Source organism: Palaemon carinicauda, chromosome 4 (assembly GCF_036898095.1).
Source record: "Palaemon carinicauda isolate YSFRI2023 chromosome 4, ASM3689809v2, whole genome shotgun sequence".
Taxonomy (NCBI): Eukaryota; Metazoa; Arthropoda; class Malacostraca; order Decapoda; family Palaemonidae; genus Palaemon; species Palaemon carinicauda.
The window spans coordinates 31,615,631-31,634,651 of record NC_090728.1 but is presented as its reverse complement, the minus strand read 5'-3'; the positions used below and the strand labels follow the sequence as shown (position 1 = coordinate 31,634,651).

The 19,021-nt window shown below is 33.9% G+C and overlaps 1 long non-coding RNA gene across 1 annotated transcript; it reads right to left on the bottom strand.

The window, feature by feature from the left end:
* Nucleotides 1-16,609: 16,609 nt before the first annotated feature.
* Nucleotides 16,610-18,584, bottom strand: LOC137639019 (uncharacterized). The gene is made up of 3 exons (XR_011044211.1): nt 18,524-18,584; nt 18,116-18,293; nt 16,610-17,656 (listed from the first exon to the last, which is right to left on the bottom strand). It is a non-coding gene; the product is annotated as an uncharacterized lncRNA (long non-coding RNA).
* Between the last annotated feature and the right edge of the window lie 437 nt (nt 18,585-19,021).

Genomic DNA, 19,021 nt, shown 5'->3' with positions numbered 1-19,021 from the left:
AAGACCATGGTACAGAGGCTATGACACTACCCAAGACTAGAAAACAAAGGTTTGATTTTGGAGTGTCCTCCAAGAAGAGCTGCATACCATAGCTAATGAGTCTCTTCTACCCTTATTAAGAGGAAAGTAGCCACTGAACAATTACAGTGCAGTAACTCCTTGGGTGAAGAAGAATTGTTTGGTAATCTCAGTGTTGTCAGGTGTATGAGGACAGAGGAGAATATGTAAAAAATAGGCTAGACTATTTGGTGTATCTAAGAGTAAATATGATGGACAGCAGTGGACTGAGAGATATGAATCACGGAATAGATTAAGTAAAGGTAACAAGGAGTGCATAAAATATTAGGAAGATACCATGAGGGTCTATGAAAGCTTCCATGAATGAAGAGATTTTGTACCCAATTTTCTATCAGTATCATAAAGTATCCATACTGAATTAAAATAGAATAAAGTATCGCCATAGAATAGTCTAAGCAAAAAGAACTGAAAGGGTAAGATATGTAAATGACAGTTAAAAAAGTGGGTGTAGAGTAGGGTGTTGAGATTGTTTGGTCGTAATAGAGGACGAAAGGTTGGTGAAAAGAGTGTATCTTTCATAAGTGTTATGTGGGAGGCTAAGAGGATGACCTAGAAGACACTGGATAGATTCATGACAGAGGTATTTGAATGGAGGGACCATAACATCCATGAATTGCAAGTGCGTATGTAATCTAAATTAAACAGAACAGTGACTGCAAAACGATTCTAAATCTGTTAATGAGCCGTCTGTATATTTGCATGAAATACTCGATGCTATAAGAGAGGTTTGTAGAGGAGAATCATGCATATATTACGTAGTTCAAATATGAGTAATATAGTAAACAAATAAGGAAATTCTGCCAGCCCGAGCTAATTTGCGATCGCGATGCTTTAAAAAAACTAACAAAATACTCTTTCAATAACATTCCGGCTGATGTCATTAATAATGTTAAAAGAATAGCTCGTACCAGTAAGAGCAAATGATTCCTTCAAGTCTATGGCCCTTCAAAAACACACAAAAACCTAATTGTATCACTTGGCTATAATTTGTGTTTGTGTTCAAATAAATCATGCAGTAAGAATCGCTGGAAATAACCTTAGAGACCTTACTCTTGTAAAGAAATATCTGGATGAATATTATGCAAAGAAACTTGTGATTAACTGTGATTAACCAGGATTGGCTATTTCAACTCTAATTATTACAATCTACCCAAAGTACAACTTAAAGAAATTACAAAACAATAAACAGAGGAGTAAGATTGAGGAGACGGTGCCCCACCTAAAGCAATGATCACGCTTATATTAATTTAATTACACTGATTGCCTATTACAGCTAGAATATTGTTTAAGATATGTGCAGTGACTCATCAAGTTATCAGAAGAGGACGTTCAAAATATCTAAGAGAATGGCTACACATCGTGCATCTAACAAATCATGTCAACACGAGAATAGTTACAGATGATTTCAAGCTATTATAGCCAAGATGTAAATCTGCTATAGATTCCAGGGCTTTCAAATATGCGACCCCAAAACTGTACAATAGGTTCCGCTAGACATCAGCAGGACTGAAGCTATTATTCCTATTAAGGCCTTTAAGAAGAAGTTAAGGATGTCATTGTACTTTATGGGCTTTGATAATGGGGATATGACAATTAACGTGGATTACACTGTGTGATACTCTAAATACCTAAGATTCTAAAAATGTATACGACAAACAAATCTTGTATATCCTGCAGGGCACAGTGTTTCCATGCGTGTGACAAGACTAGGAAAACAGCCCTTGAAGTAGTAAAGACAATGAATAGCCCACTAAGACAGATTGTTTCAAGTGCCCGTGTTTGTGTATACAAAATTGCTAAACAACCATAACTTCCTTTCCCCCGTTTCTTTCTCTCACATTATATTAGACAGAAATTCGAGTGTAGCATAAGCATTCTACTTAGCCCTAGTTTGGTCATTATTATTATTATTATTATTATTATTATTATTATTATTATTATTATTATTATTATTATTACAAGCTAGGCTATAACCCTAGTAGGAAAAGCAAGATACTATAAGCCCAGGGAAAAATAACTCAACAAGGAAAGAAAACAATGAAGTAAAGAAACTACAAGAGAAGAACAAACAATAGAAAATAAATATTTTAAGAACCGTAACAACATTAAATTAGACACCTCGCGTAAGAACTTAAAAAAAAAAAATAAAGAGGAAGAGAAATAAGATAGAACAGGATGCCCGAGTGTACCCTCAAGCAAGAGAACTCTAATCCATGACAGTGGAAGGTTATGGTACAGAGGCTAAGGCACTACCCAAGACCAGAGAACAATGTTCTACGCGAGGTTTATGGATAACATACTAACATTTTTTTAATCTTTTCTGGGATGAATTTATTACGTTCTTTAACAAGATAAAAGAGGTTGGTACTATGCATCAAGTGGAAGGTAGAATGGAAAAAAAATCCATTTCTAGATGTAGTAATGGTCAGGGACTTCACAAACTATTAAGCTCATTTACAATATATAAAAACCCTATTTCTTTGTATCTTACGTCCATTTCTGTAGTTATTAGGATTTATTGCTAAATGCTAGTCCTCGTAATAAACATATACCTGAGCACTTTATGGATTTATTTACCTAAATACCTAAAATAGGGATCCAAAATCATTAGTGAGCTTTTGTCTTATTTCAAATGCGAAAAGCTAACGCAAAACGTCTTTAAAAACAGCTTATTAAGCAAACCATATTTTCTTTCATCACCTTAATAACATAAAAACAACATTGTTATTATTATTACTTGCTAAGCTACAACCCTAGTTGGAAAATCAGGATGCTTTAAGGCCAGGGCCCCAACAGGGAAAATAGCAGTCAGGAAAGGAAACAAGGAAAAAACATTTTAAGAACAGTAACAATATTAAAATAGATAATTCCCATATAAATTATAAAAACTTTAACAAAACAAGAGGAAGATAGATTAGATATAATACTGTGTCCGAGTGTACCCTCAAGCAAGAGAACTCTGACCCAAGACAGTGGAAGACCTTGGTACAATAAAAAAAAAAGTCCCATACCGATACAATATCAAGAGTGTGAGCAAATCTCTAAAGAAAGACAATCCTTTTCCCTTAATCACCACAATATGATTGCATATTAGGTCCCTAATACCTACAGTAAAACGGAGGCGCCCAAAGATATTTGTGAATACACGGTACCTTACAAACTTAGCGGTAAAGTTCATGTTGGTTCCACTGGGTAAAGTATTTTCCAAAGAAAAACAATGGAACACTAACGATCCTTAACACACACGCATTAAATTATTGGGACTTTTAATCATTCAAGTAATACGAAGGACGATGGTGACAGGTACAACACGTGAACCTACGCTACCGGGGTCTAAAGGCCCGGGCACACCACCCGAACGTTGCTGGAGCGTTCCTTGAACGGTAGGGAGGTGGACCAAACCCTCGAAATTTTAACTTAACGCTTTTATTAGGTCTTTATTAGGCTGCTGAACGTAGCAAATCCTCGCATATTTCCTGAGTTTTCTTACACCTCTATTATGGAAGTTGCTAATATATGCAATAAGGATATTGGTATACAGGATGTCGAAAAGCGTAGTGGAGTGATATTACAGTCACCAACCTGTAAAAGATAATAACAAAGTAGGGTAAAAATTACAGTCGCTGTATCTTAATTAAAATTACGGTGGGGTTTTTTTTAACAGTTTATTAAAAAAAAGAAAAAAAAAGCCAAAGCAAAGTCCTTCAAATAGAAGGAAACCGTGCGTACCACATACAAAAACGGGAAAAGAGCACGTAAATAGAAGAAGAAGAAGAAGAAGAAGAAGCATAGTGTAAACTAGCACGCAAATTATTCATCATAGGACATAACATCACTAAACTGAAGAACTGAAAGATTTGAATTCACATAGTACTATAGGTAACATTTCATCTAATTCTGATTTTACCTTCAATTATCTCAGCCTACTATAATTTAGTAATTTCTCTGTAATTATCTCGAATTCTTACAGTGCATTAACTAAAATATTTCGGCAACCTTTCTCCCCTGCTTTGGTGTCAACGAAAAACTCAATTACTCACTTTTGCATATATTAGAATTCATGAAAGAAAGCTTTTCTACCAAGACAACAAAAGAACCTATTAACATTCTTGAGCATGGCTCATCCATCCTCTATACATGGTAATTTGAGAGAGAGAGAGAGAGAGAGAGAGAGAGAGAGAGAGAGAGAGAGAGAGAGAGAGAGAGAGACTTGTTATTTATACAGCATTACAAAGAATGCTGTATACATTTAGCTTAATACGGTAGTAGTAAAAATATTAGAATTAATTTTTCATTATTGTTTAGACATTTAGGCAATTTGAATCCATTCTTGGAGGAGAGTTCAGTTCAATAGAAATTTTGAATAGATTCTTATATGGATTTAATCTGGCTATCATTTCAAACAGCCACTATTGGAAAAAAGTCATGAATTAATCTATCCTATTCCACTAGTAACATTAACCAAGACACTAAAGTAACTGTCTCACATTGCTAAACACTGCGTTAAAGGAATAGCATTTTGTCCCAAATTTCAAGAGGGTTTTTTCTACTCTCCAAAATAAGAAATACCGGGAAAACCTAGTTACCAAAGATAGCAAGGGCCACTAGCAACTCTTTTTTTTCATGGTTGTTAGCCTTTCATTCAACCACATGAGGTAGACATACTAGGAGAGAGAGAGAGAGAGAGAGAGAGAGAGAGAGAGAGAGAGAGAGAGAGAGAGAGAGAGAGAGAGAGAGAGTTTATACGGTGTAGTTCTATTGCGTCACTTGAGAGCACATTCCAAGTGACATTAGACGTTGAATTCCGAGAACACGCTCTCACTTGACCGAGTGAGTCACCCAAGACTGACTCGCGATTCATGTTTCGCTGTTAAATAAATCTACTATTTCATATCATTATGTATGTTTGAATGACACACAGTGAAAGCAAGATCTTCATAGAGGGAAAGAAAAAAATGGCCATTCAATTAGGCCTAAATGACAATTAGTCCTAAATGAACAACTTATACACTCAGAATGAATGGAATTTAAATGAATTTGGTCTATTGACCTTTCGCACTAGTTCCCACCTCTCTCTCTCTCTCTCTCTCTCTCTCTCTCTCTCTCTCTCTCTCTCTCTCTCTCTCTCTCTCTCTCTGCGTGAACGTGTGTGTGTGTGCGTACGTGCGTGCTTTTTCATTTCATCTTATAGGGGCAATTTTCTCACCACAGGAATTTGAACTCCTGGCGATGCCTTTGGCATTGAACAGGCTCATGAATATCGCCCCTTTCCATATAAGAACAGCCTGAATTAAAGTGGAAGAAACTTGTAGCTTCCCGGTGCTCAATGCGCAGTCTATTACATACATTCAAAATTGCTGAAATTAAGATACGATATTACTGCGGATCCTCGCTCATCTCGTGTCTGGAAAGCAAATGGCCCTGAACTTCCGAAACATCGAGGCCACATACCTAACTGATTACTAAGCGGCCATACCATTCCATCTTGATTAGTTCGTAGTTGGAATTTCTCGTTACGGATGAGACAGAATCACGTCTAGCACATGATTGAGCGAAAGGAAGCAATAAGATGAAATTACGAGGAAAGAAGAATAATCATGGTAATTATAAAAATGGGGTAATAACACTGATGCTTTTTTAGATTTAAACTAAAAACAACGAAAACATATGAAAGAATACCTTTTCTTCTGGTCATTTTGAATAATGCATTGAACTTTCTATCAAATAACTACAATTTGTTTGATCATTTATAAGGAAACACTTTTCCTCTTAAATATCTTCCCTGTTCATCTTTCCTACTTTAAGTACTACATCAAATAAAAAAAATAAATAATTTAGTCCATCCGATGACTTGGAATTTTTTTTCCAGATACTATCATTTTTCTCGTCCATCAACGTACTAGACAACATTGTATTTTAGTGTCACCTTCATTGTAATCGACCACATTCATTTAAGGCTCGCCTTCAGCCCACCAAAGAATTCCCTTTACTTATCAAATAGTAAATCTTATACTTTCGTAGTTTTATTATCATTACTTTTTTGCCTCGTAAAATCATAAGGACTAAATATCAGATTTATTGTTATTGTCCTTTTATGGGGAAGCATTGACAACAAATATTACTTGAAGAAGATTGGCAAGCAAATGAATGTGAAAATATTGCAACAATAGTATCAAATTAATCAGAAGTGTTACTTATTTGTCATATCTACGGTTAAGATATTATTTGATTCTCGATGTGTAGGGGACAATGAGATCTTCAACGCCAACTGTTACGGTAATGTAAACGTTTATATTTTGTCTCACATTTCTGCTAATAATTAAAAGGCCAGTAAGTTAATTGGCACTTCGGACTACTGTGCCATAGCGTTAGACGTTCCAGTAATGTGTCATTTTCATCATCATCATCATCTCCTCCTACGCCTATTGACGCAAAGGGCCTCGGTTAGATTTCGCCAGTCGTCTCTATCTTGAGCTTTCCAATTAATATTTCTCAATTCATCATCTCCTACTTCACGCTTCATAGTCCTCAGCCATGTATGCTTGGGTCTTCGCACTCTCCTAGTGCCTTGCGGAGCCCAGTTAAAAGTTTGGTGAACTAATCTTTGTTGGGGAATGCGAAGAGCTCGACCAAACCATCTCCATCTACCCCTCACCATGATCTCATCCACATATGGCACTCGAGTAATCCCTCTTATAGTTTCATTTCTAATCCTGTCCTGTCATTCAACTCCCAATATTCTTCTGAGGGCTTTGTTCTCAAATCTACAAAATCTGTTAGATATTGTTTCATTGTCATGCCACGACTCCTGTCCATATAGTAGCACCGATCTAACAAAACTGATATATATAGCCTGATTTTTATATGTAATTTCAGGCAATTTGATTTCCAAATTTTACTCATAATAACCAGAGTAGCAAGCCTACTTCTTTAGTAGCGTACAACTCTTCAAAACGGAGAATTATCTGCCGACAAATCTTGATAGAGATCAGCAATAGAGTGGAATTTATAAAGCTAAACTCCATTGAAATACACGTGAAGTGCTTCAACTATAAGATCAGCTGTGCACAGTAAAGATTGTGAACAATGCATTTCAGTATTCTACAATATATGGTTAATTCTTGAAATTGAAAATTTTATCACTAAAACTCAAAAGCAAAACCAATTGTATAGAAAATTAAATCTTCTTCTTGAGACTCCATAGCTACACTGACTCACTGACATAATTTTTTTCTAATACTGTTGTAGCATTTTTCTCATTTTAGGAGCATTCCGAGATATTCCCAGAGGTTTTTCATTTCCATTGCTATAAAATTATGAAATATAAATTTCTGCTGAACTTTCGATGGCTCAAAATCACTATGATCATTTTCCTTGATTATAAAACTACTCTTTACTTATCTATGCTTACAGTACATATATATTTATTTGTTTAATGATGGGTATGTCTTTAGCTATTAGCTATTTCAATTACTTTTATTTACCATCTCTTTGTTTTTCGCTTCTCTCATAATCATGCGTAAGACTGAAGCAACGTGACGCTATACGTCCTTTTGAGTTGAGGTAGCCTATGTGCTAACGTCCCTAACTAGTGATCGCCGAACTGGAGTTCGAGTCCCACTCAAACTCGTTAGTTCCTTCAGTTCCTTTAGTCACTGCAACCTCACCATCCCTGTGAGCTAAGGATGGGGATTAGGGGAGCCCATAGGCCTATCTGCTGAATCATCAGCAGCCATTGCCTGGCCCTCCTTGATCTTAGCTTTGGTGGAGTTGGGAGCTTGGGCGCTGATCATATGCATTTGTGAGTCTCTTGGGCAATGTCACTGCCCTTGCCTTTGCTATTCATGAGTGGCCTTAAAATCTCTCATAGCCGCACCTCGGAGTCATCTTCAGAAAGGACAGGGACCTCCGTGAATAATTAAGCGAACAATCTAATTCTCCTTTGCCACAAATTTTAACTGAACTTTTATCCTTTATTATTATTATTATTATTATTATTATTATTATTATTATTATTATTTTACCTTTTGAATGTTTGTTAATTTCAATATCACTAAAAGAAAGTGAGGCGTTAAATTCTAGCATATTAAGCACACACAGACACACACATACCTAGAGAGAGAGAGAGAGAGAGAGAGAGAGAGAGAGAGAGAGAGAGAGAGAGAGAGAGAGAGAGATGCCGAAACATCGATTTCTTAATAATTCTACTCGTATAAATTTGTTTGTGGAATCACATTTACATAAGAGGAAATAACAATTCCTAGAGAGAGAGAAACCGTCTTTCGTCATATTCTATTGCAAAACTGTTTTCCCAGAATATGTCATAATTGGAATTTAGGGATACATGTGTATAATGCTGGACATATGAAAAACAAATGAATAATGCAACCCCCCCCCCCAAAAAAAAAAAAGAAAAAAAAAACGGCAAAGAGGAATTTCCCGGTAGTAAGAATGGGTTCATAATTTAAAATACATAAAATATATCGATAGGCAAACTTTTTTCGCTTCAAAGTTATGAAACTAAAATGTAAATGTGCATTGGATAAATTAAAAGAACACGAATCTCATTCAGAGAACAATTATTAGACTTTTCTGCGAAGCAGGTGGTTCATTGGAATCGGACAAAAAGTAATTTCCGTTTACGCAACTCGCACATCCGCAAATGACCCAATGCACAAAAAGTAACTGTAATGCTGGATTCCTGTTTGGTGTGCTCTCTCTCTCTCTCTCTCTCTCTCTCTCTCTCTCTCTCTCTCTCTCTCTCTCTCTCTCTCTCTCTCTCTCTCTCTCTCTCTCTCTCTCTCTCTCTTCATCATCAAGAGTCAAATTAGTGATACAAATAAGAGTAAAACTCACCGTTCAATCTTTGGTATCAATGGAGAAAGAAATATTCCACTCGCTACCCAGAAAGGCCTCAGAAGGTGTGGCTCGCTGCAAGGAGCGTAGACGAAGACGTGAGAATGATTGACACGACACCAACCGGATGACGTCATTTACCGCCTTCAGACGTACGCATCGAGAATCGGTTGCCTGTTGCGGATGATTGAAAAGTGCTTCAGATATTAGGCAAAATTGTTATATTATCGTATCACGCACGAGTTTAAATAAATATATTGATAATGAGGAATGAAGAAATAATAACTCATGTTACTTCATGACCATAATAGTCGATCTTACTTCGAATTCATCTATATCACAGTGCTAGTTAAGTTTTAAAAATCTAGCCATCTCAATGTAATTATTCTAACAGGGTTGTCACAAGTGAACCTTTGATAGGAACCTCAGCTCATTTATTCGTTAAGTTCTGTAAAAGAAATAAAAAGAATATCTAGATGCAGTAGGTGTCCTTTACATCCAAATTTCTTGTTGCCTCTTAATCTCTAACTACCCTAAGATGTATTTTAAACGGATAAAAACATTTCGAAGCTACAGCTTACATCTTCCAGACGCTCACATGAATTTTAATACAATTATGTAGGCCTATATACTCTAGCACGGATCCAGCAATTTCAAAATTGGGAGTGAGTGTTCGGAAAAAATGACCAAAGTAGCAGTAGGAAATGGGGCCGCTGTAAGCTTCCGGATGCTGGTGTAATTTTAAGCTATTTTAGAGATACTTTTTCATGTTTCTTAAACTGTTTTCACCTTGTAATTGAATATTATAAGGTGAAAAGGCATCGTGTAAGAAGAACATCCTGGTAAAAATATTAAACATATCAATAGTAATCTCAACAATTACTTTCATTACATAACTATACATCACCGGTAAAACTCATCAGCTGGCTACCTCCGAAATAACCTATATCTGTAATTATTGGACCGCCTCCATCCTTCCCTTCAACTATCAACTACCAATTCTCGACTTGTCGAATTGTAATTAGTCTAAACTTCTTTCAGCTTGATTCACATCACTGACACAATCACTTCTTCTCCAGGTCATATAGTGAATTTTTACCACTTCGGTGTGTGTGTGAGAGAGAGAGAGAGAGAGAGAGAGAGAGAGAGAGAGAGAGAGAGAGAGAGAGAGAGACGGATGATTTCAACCTTCCAAATCTTCTTTACAACATTCTTTTTATAGCAACTATTGAAGAGAAGCTGTTGATTATTTTCTTATAGTTTCATCAAAGTTTGAAGATTTTCGTAAAATCCAAGCTTTATTTCATGAAACCTTTTTAATTTCTTCCTATTGCAAATTTCTCCAAAGAAAAGCCTGGTTTTTATATCTTTGAAGATTTTTTTTTTTTTTATTTTCATCTTCAAAGACCACCATACCAGTTGCCTCCAAAATTAAAACCTCGTCTTTGTTTAAAACATATATTACATTTAGAACCGGAAAACTTATTGAACAATTATAAAATGGAGTTTTATGCCACGTAGATTTATTAAGAATAGCATATTTCAATATTCAAAAACTATATTGAACAAAAATCCTAGCTACCAAATTACATTATAATCCAATTTAAATTTCCTTTTTCAATAGATAAAGAATTTGGCTCCAAATACTGAACAGAGAACCAAAGGTAACCGATAAAAAGAACCATGTCAGAGTTTTCTGAGAATTGATCTTACTCCCTCGTAAACTTTATTGCCACCTGAAAAGTGTTCCAAAACAGTTTAATCTCCTTAAAAAGAAATCACATCGAAATAAATTCAGCAAAGTAAACAAAATCTGATGGTTTAGCAACAGGAATATGCACACCAATGGATCATAATAAACATAAGAAACAGAATGATACTGATATTTATATCTGACGTTGATACATACATCTACTAGAAGAGAGGGAGGGGCCGGTTGAAATTGACTGTATTATTATTATTATTATTATTATTATTATTATTATTATTATTATTATTATTATTATTATTATTATTATTACTTTTACTATTATTATTATTATTATTATTATTATTATTATTATTATTATTATTATTATTATTATTAACTAAGATACAAATAATTGGTCTTTATCGATGTATTAGAAAGTACAATTCTAGAATATTGGATAATATATATACATATATCCATATATATATATATATATATATATATATATATATATATATATATACATATATCCATATATATATATATATATATATATATATATATATACATATATCCATATATATATATATATATATATATATATATATATATATATATATGTATATATATATATATATATATATATATGAGAGAGAGAGAGAGAGAGAGAGAGAGAGAGAGAGAGAGAGAGAGAGAGAGAGAGAGAGAGAGAGAGAGAGAGTATACCACCTAATTAAAAAATAACAATCTAGCTCCAGGGTAATAATACATATGAAGTTTTAGTCCAGATCTTTTGCCGTCGAAATGTCTCTTTGGATTATTTATGATTTGCCATTATAATTCATTTATAGTTTAAACTTTTTTTTTTAAACTTGCGTAATCTGCACTGACAATCACTTTAACTAAATTGAGGTGTAACAGTTTTATAAGATAATTGACATTTCTTCATAGAAAACTAATTCAATTAACATTAATGTGTAAGGATGACTATAGTATATATCAAGGGAAAAAAATATATTTTCCGAACTTCCCCAATATTTAGACTTTTTGAAACTTTATTCTTTTTTTACAATTATTGATATGTTATTTTTCTTGATATTGATATAAAAGGGCTTAATTATTTTGTGAGTATTATCACGCTGGTAATGAAGAATGGCTCCGACAGTGTAGAAATCCGTTCTTGTTAAGTAGCGAGTCTCACTTTAGCAGTTATCTAGAGAAGATTTCAAATCAGAGAATACGAGAGAAATGCTCATAAAAAGTGTTGTCCTTTTTATGAAATACATAACCTTTAATATATTTCCAACCAATAACTGAAGAGTTGAAAGAAATATGCGTAAAATAAATGAAGTTATAATTCCTCTAATAACTAACAATAACTCTCGTGCCAACATTCTATCTATCTAGATATCTAGATGGAAAGATAGTTAGGAAATAAATGATGAGAACCGAGTCAATTACCACTCCGATGCACTTACTCTCACCTATTACGCACGATAACCGACTAAGACATGTTTTAACAAAGGGCTACTTTAAATTTCGTGATTTCAGCTACAAAAGATGTATGTTTTCAAACTAACTCTGACCCAAGCATAAAGACACAAGGGGACATTTGTTTTATGAAAAAATACCATGCATAAGTCATTACAAAAAAAAATAAGCTTAAACCACTTGTCCATTGAAGGGAATAAGAGATCATTTTGACTTCTGTTTGTATTCATGACAATTTCAAATTAAATTACAGTGGTATTGTCACTAATGTTAGTGCATGTTAAATTTATTTTTGAATATTGAAAGCACAAATAGTATTTAGCTTTTAAGAAGCAAAATAGAGGACGAAACCTGAAAATAAAGATAACTGACAACATAATTTTTTCCACCCCTGTGCAGAGTTTAGCGGTTTTTTTCCATGCAAACCGCAGGTTTTGTTGTACAATCAAACTCTTTAAAAAGGGGTCGCTTGTGTGTCCTAAATTAATATAAAGTTATTCCTTCTCTATCGGTTAAACAACAGTTTACAAAAGCCAAAAATAATAAAATATCCTGAGATCTATAATTATCGTTATAAAAAAGTAGTTATGGGGCAAAACGCTCTCTGCTGTAGGAAATGAGTTTGTTCCTTACAATATAGAACCTTGTTGTACAGAAGGAAAATTTCTTTACTATACCGCTTTTAATTTATCAGAATTCATACAATCTTATAATTCAATTATTTTCTCCGACTAAATTTGCAGGACAAAATAACAATTCATATCAGTTTTGAAAGCCTTGTAATTCTTGAGATACTACCGCTAGTGTTATGGGGTCCTTTGACTGGCTAAATAGTACCAAATTGGATCCTTCTCTCTTGTTACGGTTCATTTTTCTTTTGCCTACACATACACCGAATAGTCTAGCCCAGGGATGGGGAACCTGCGGCATTAAGGCCGCATATGGGCTTCTACGGCCTTTGATATATGTAGTACAGTATGTGTAGTATATTTCTGCTTTGACACTGAATATTGCGTGTTTGAAATCATTCTACTGCATGTACACACATACAAATATATACACACAGACAATAGGAAAGTTGTGTACAGTGATGTACCTCCCAGAGAATGGAAGCAATTTTTCCTTGAATTCAATGAATCCTAACTTAATACAACTAGCAGTTTTTCCTTGTCAGCTGACAAGGAAAACTGCTAGTTGCAGTGAGTGAGTAATTTAACGTATGATGGACGAGTGTTTTCCTGTTTTGTCCATCTCCTCACTGTGATCTATGATAGTTATGGATGAGTCAAAAAGTTCTAGATTTTTGGCACAAAAATATTTCAATTGTGCTTTCACTGATGAGTTTTGATTGTATGAAAAACAGCTTCCGTAGGTAACATTAACGCAAGGACAAGAGGAACAGACATTTTAACAACCTCAATAAGCAATGTCACAAATGAGGACTAAATTTTACTTCCTTATATTATAATAAGTTAGGCACTGATGGTGTTCCAGCTATGATGGCTAAAAACTAGGGATTTACTGAACATCTTAAGAAAGCAAATAATAGATTTTTTTTTCAATGAAAACAGCCAAGTGTGCTTAAAGATAAAAATTTTTACTGGTATGTTGCATTTTTATAAGATGTGATTGTTTAAAAAGTACCTACTTGCCAATATAAAATATTTGAAAAGGTTATATTGTTGATATTTATAAGCTATCTTTTCCTAAAGATTAATATTATTTCATTTATCACTTCAATACACAGAACCTACTTGCTTAACTAAGTTGATTCGAAAATGACATGCTTTCGATATTATTCATTTACTTACGGTAGTTTGAAAACTACCCAAACTTGAATGAAATTTCAAAATTTAGTTTTCAATATAATTCATTTACTGATTACTTGTATAAAAAGTACTTAATTCAAATATTTGAAATTGTAATGCTTTAATTTTTTATAAACCTGTCACTTTCTTTAAATTACTAATAAATTACTCGGAGGATAAAATAACCAACAATATTCTATGCGGCCTTAAGGAGCATTGAGGAACTGCAAGATGGCCTTCATCCAAAAGAGGGTTCCCCATCCCTCGTTTAGCCTATTCTTAACAGATTCTCCTCTGTCCTCATTCAAATTCAAATTCAAATTCAAAAAATTTATTGACAAAAAGTGGTCAAAAGGAGCTGTTAGTCTTGCTAGACAGCCCACTCTATCTTTAATTTACATAAATTATCTTTAATATACATAAATGAACAAAAGCTAAATACAAAGGTAAAACCTAGTAATAATTTACATGACCCAAAAAATACAATTAGTAACAGTTTTTACAAATGAAAACACCTACATGAATAATTTCACATTTACCCAAAGTACATTAGCACAAACCTTATATATTTATTTCACAGACTGAAATTACATATAAATTAATCATAGTTATAATTTGATAAAGCAATGACAATTACGACTCTGGGCCCGACGGTGCGAGCCGACAACAAGACCACGAAGAGGTCAGCCTCCCAAAATCGTCCAAGACTCAAGAAAATATGCACACACTTCACAAATTCATCACAAAAACAATCATTCAACAAGGAAACAACACACCAAAACCCGCCGCAACAAAAACGGACCCGCCGCGATGCCAAACACCACGACTCCAAAGGCGAAGGTGCGCTCGACCTGCTACCTTGCGCCACAGAAATCGCGTGTATTTGGAACCACGAGGAGTCCCTGTTTTAATAAATTTGAAAGCTACATTACACATTACAAAATAACCAAAACATTTTTTACATAAAATACATTTTACAGACCGTTTTCACATAAAAGGAGAACTATTATTTAATGTACAGAGAACAACCACTTCCATTTCAAATTCCATATTACTGCAGCAAACACAAAACATTATACATATAAAAAGTAATATAGTAACTTCACAATTTTAGTACCTTATATCAGTTTTTTTAAATTTATTTGCAATATTCTTGTACAAATTATTATTAATGAAAAAACACACCATTTGTTCAAAATTATCATCAAGATTCCTAAATTCTGCCAAAGAACTACATTCCATAATGTAATGTTGCAGTGTGTGTGAGTTTGCAGCGTCACATAATTTACAAGGGGTACCCTCTCCACTCTTATATTCCCAATAGTATTTATAGCCTAGTTTAAGTCTCATAACAATTCCATCATATTTAGCTGAAGACTTTCCATAAGTAAAACGTGTGTTGTTACTTACATAATCATAATGAGACATACTGTTAAACACCGACATTGCCAAACCATTCGTCTTCACCTAATGGGTTATCTACTGCACTGTAGTTGTTCAGTGGCTACTCTCCTCTTTGTAAGGGTAGAAGAGACTCTTTAGCTATGGTAAGCAGCTCTTCTAGGACGACACTCCAAAATCAAACCATTGTTCTCTAGTCTTACGGTCTTTCACTGTCTTGGCTTTGAGTTCTCTTGCTTGAGGGTACACTCTAGCACACTATCTTATTTCTATTCTTCTTGTTTTGTTAATGTTTAGTTTATATAGTTAATATCTATTTTAATGCTACTATTCTTAAAATTTTAATTTTGTGTTAACTTTCCTCACCGAGATATTTTTCCTGCTGGAGTCATTGAACTTTTAGCATCCTCCTTTTCCATCTAGGGTTGTAGCCTAACAAGTAATTAATAACAATAATAAAACTTTGTGGTCGTTTCATATCTACTGCAGCTGTTATCCCCACTAACACTTTCATGATCCGAAAAAAATGTTTTTTCTCCCCAGGCATGAACTGTTACCTTAACATAATGTATCACGAAGAGGAACCGCTTCATATATAAAGTTTAGAGACATTTAATGTTCAGGAGAGTTTTACGGTTTGATTAGCTTTCAACTTTGCGGTTAAAACAAAATTTATACATCTCAAAATTGTGAAAGAATAAAGACCTTGGGACGCAAAATCTAACCTCAGGGCTCTAGCCCCAACCCCCTTTTTTTCAGGGAAGCAGGTTTAGTCGAGTTTTACTCAAAATATTAGTAAAGAATTTTTTTGTTATTATGACTATCACCCAGTTGTACTCTACTATTGCCCAAGATTCTAGTAGCCGAAACTGAACTACCTAAAAAGTTTAAAAATTTTGTTTATGAAATACTAATACTCCCCTGACAAAATGTGCAATACACACAAATAAATGAAGAAAGCCGAAGCCACACTTATACAAAACTTTTAATTTTCGTTTAATTTATCAGTCAATTCCTTATCCTTTCCTCGCTGGGGATTTTCCTTGTTGAATCATTTTGGCTTATAGCAACCTGATTTCCCAACTAGGGTTGCAGCTTGGCAAGTAATTGAGTTTAGCAGTAGTCTTCCCCTGTACAACTGTTTTATTGGCGATTCAATCCCTAGACTAGCACATTTCATTAAATTCATCCCGCACCCTGTATTCAAGAGCCAAAATTTTTCCAGACGAAACTAAGCTCATTACGAGAATTCAAAATTCCAACTACTCAACACTAACAATCTAGGTTTCTGCTTACACGGATGGAATATCAGTAATATCAGCAAGGGTGTTCGTTCAATACAGTATATCAAACTTTAATTAAATCCCTATTCAAAGCATTTTCAAGAGTACTGCCACATCATTACACTCCAGTTTGATGTGGACTTAAGTCTTGTTTCAGGTTCGTATATTAAATCTCCGCAAAAATATGTACGTTAAAATGCATAAAACATTAATAGTTGAAGCTTTGAAAATGCCAAGCCATACATTTTTCAGTCAGGGAACCTTTAATAGGGAATTAATAAGATTTCTCAATCAGTAAAAGTGAAATATACATTAAATTACTTTTTTCATACACTTATTTCCTACACCTATGAGATGTCACCATACGGTTTCCCTTATTACAAATCTAAGTCACTTCTTTCAAACAGGAATTTTAGTTTTGAAGAAAAGCTGCTAAATTAAACTTAAATTTCAAACCTTGAAACTATAAAAATAACTATTCCGTTTTCAACAGAATATTTCAGTAAAAGATTTAATATAAATAAAATAGGACAACCACGGAGTAGTAAATATAGAAATTTATTTGAGATTAGACAAACATTTTCAAATTAAGTAAAATGGGTTCAAACTACTAAATATGAACAAGCTATTACAATCTACTGAAGAATGCCTAATAAGTTATATTCCAATGAATGGCTTACCGTATCAACCAATTAACTTGCAATTGTCTTCAGAGGCTAACTTACTAGGATTTTATAAGCCAGAATTACCATTAAAAAAAAAGCCATATTTTCAGTTATTTGTTTTTAACAAAATCGTAAGTTAATTGTCTCCTTGCCTAAGGAATTTCACCATAAAAATAAGCTAACTAGTTATGTCTTCGTTATAACTTGCCAATAACCTATTTACCGGAATTGGTAACAATTAAATGGACGTCTTGAAGACTAATTAAGCAGAATTTCTAGTAAAAATCCTCAACCAAATCAAATCAAACCATCATGGGTAGCAATACAAGGTATAGATTTGGTGAATTTAGTCATTAAATTTTTCGTGAAGTCGCGCCATCCAATCTGAAAAAAAAGTTTATTATCAGAAATTGATATGTAAAAGTTTGACATCCCTACATAATAGTAACAGTAAAAAAAAAAAAAAAACAATTTCGTACAACGAAGCTTACATACGTTAATCTTAGTACAATGAAGCTTACATACGTTAATCTTAATAGGATTATAAACATAAAAACATTGATTGAACAGAAATTAATACAAAAGCGAATTTATTGAGAAAACTTGTTACTTCAAATGATTGACCAACTGCTTTAAGTAAATTGAAGAACCTATATAAAGTACAAAAAAATTAATACTCACCAAAACTAGATTAAAGGGTTTAAGCAAGCCTCCCTATAACGCACAGTAGACAATGTCTACCGTGCGTTATAGGGAACGTCCTCCCACGATTAGGGGCGCCGCCCCTAATCGGGGAGGACTAGCTTGCTTGGGATTATAATAAAAACATAGAATGATACTTGCCTTTCAATTCTGAATGAAAAATACTTCACCAGATTCCAGCGTTGTCATCAGTATTTAAAGACATGCGAGCCTGTTCGTGAGGAAAATGGGGGAACACTTGCTCTCATGAAGAAAAATTTTCATCCAGATTATAAGTTCCAGACGCACAGGGAATCGCAGGATACCGGACTTTTCTTACCTGGAAGTACAAATAAATTGGAAAGTTAAAAGTCATTTTTTAAAAATCAGCATATACTGAGAAATATCTGATAACCCGGTATGTTAAGACATGGGAATTTGAAGCAAATTAAAGTGTAGCCTACAGAAATAACTTTCATATATCAACAGACCTCCAAAGAACACCAAACAATATGAAAGTATTAGAAACATATGCAAATGAAAGTGAAACTAATACAATTTGTTGCTTACCACCTACAAGAAACTCGCTGCGTTCTGTATTCCAGTTAGCACCAACCACACAACTGTGCGAGATAACAACAAGGCAGCCGGAGAAGGCTTCAAGCGATGTCAAGCCAAGGACTCTAAACAGAGAAAGACAGTAGGCTACCTATAACACGTTAACGTTAATCGCTTGGTCAATTTATTGAGAGAGAACTTTACGGAAGGCGAGAATAAAATTTATTAGAGTACCTGTATAGGTACTCTAGAATATATTTTTGCAGAAATTTCTATTTGCTTCTTATAACTACTATGCGTTCGCTTTACAGATAATTCAGTTATCTGGTTCTATTACATATGTGGAAAAGACACACACACACACACACACACACATATATATATATATATATATATATATATATATATATATATATATATATATATATATACATATATATAGCCTATACATACATATATATATATATATATATATATATATATATATATATATATATATATATATATATA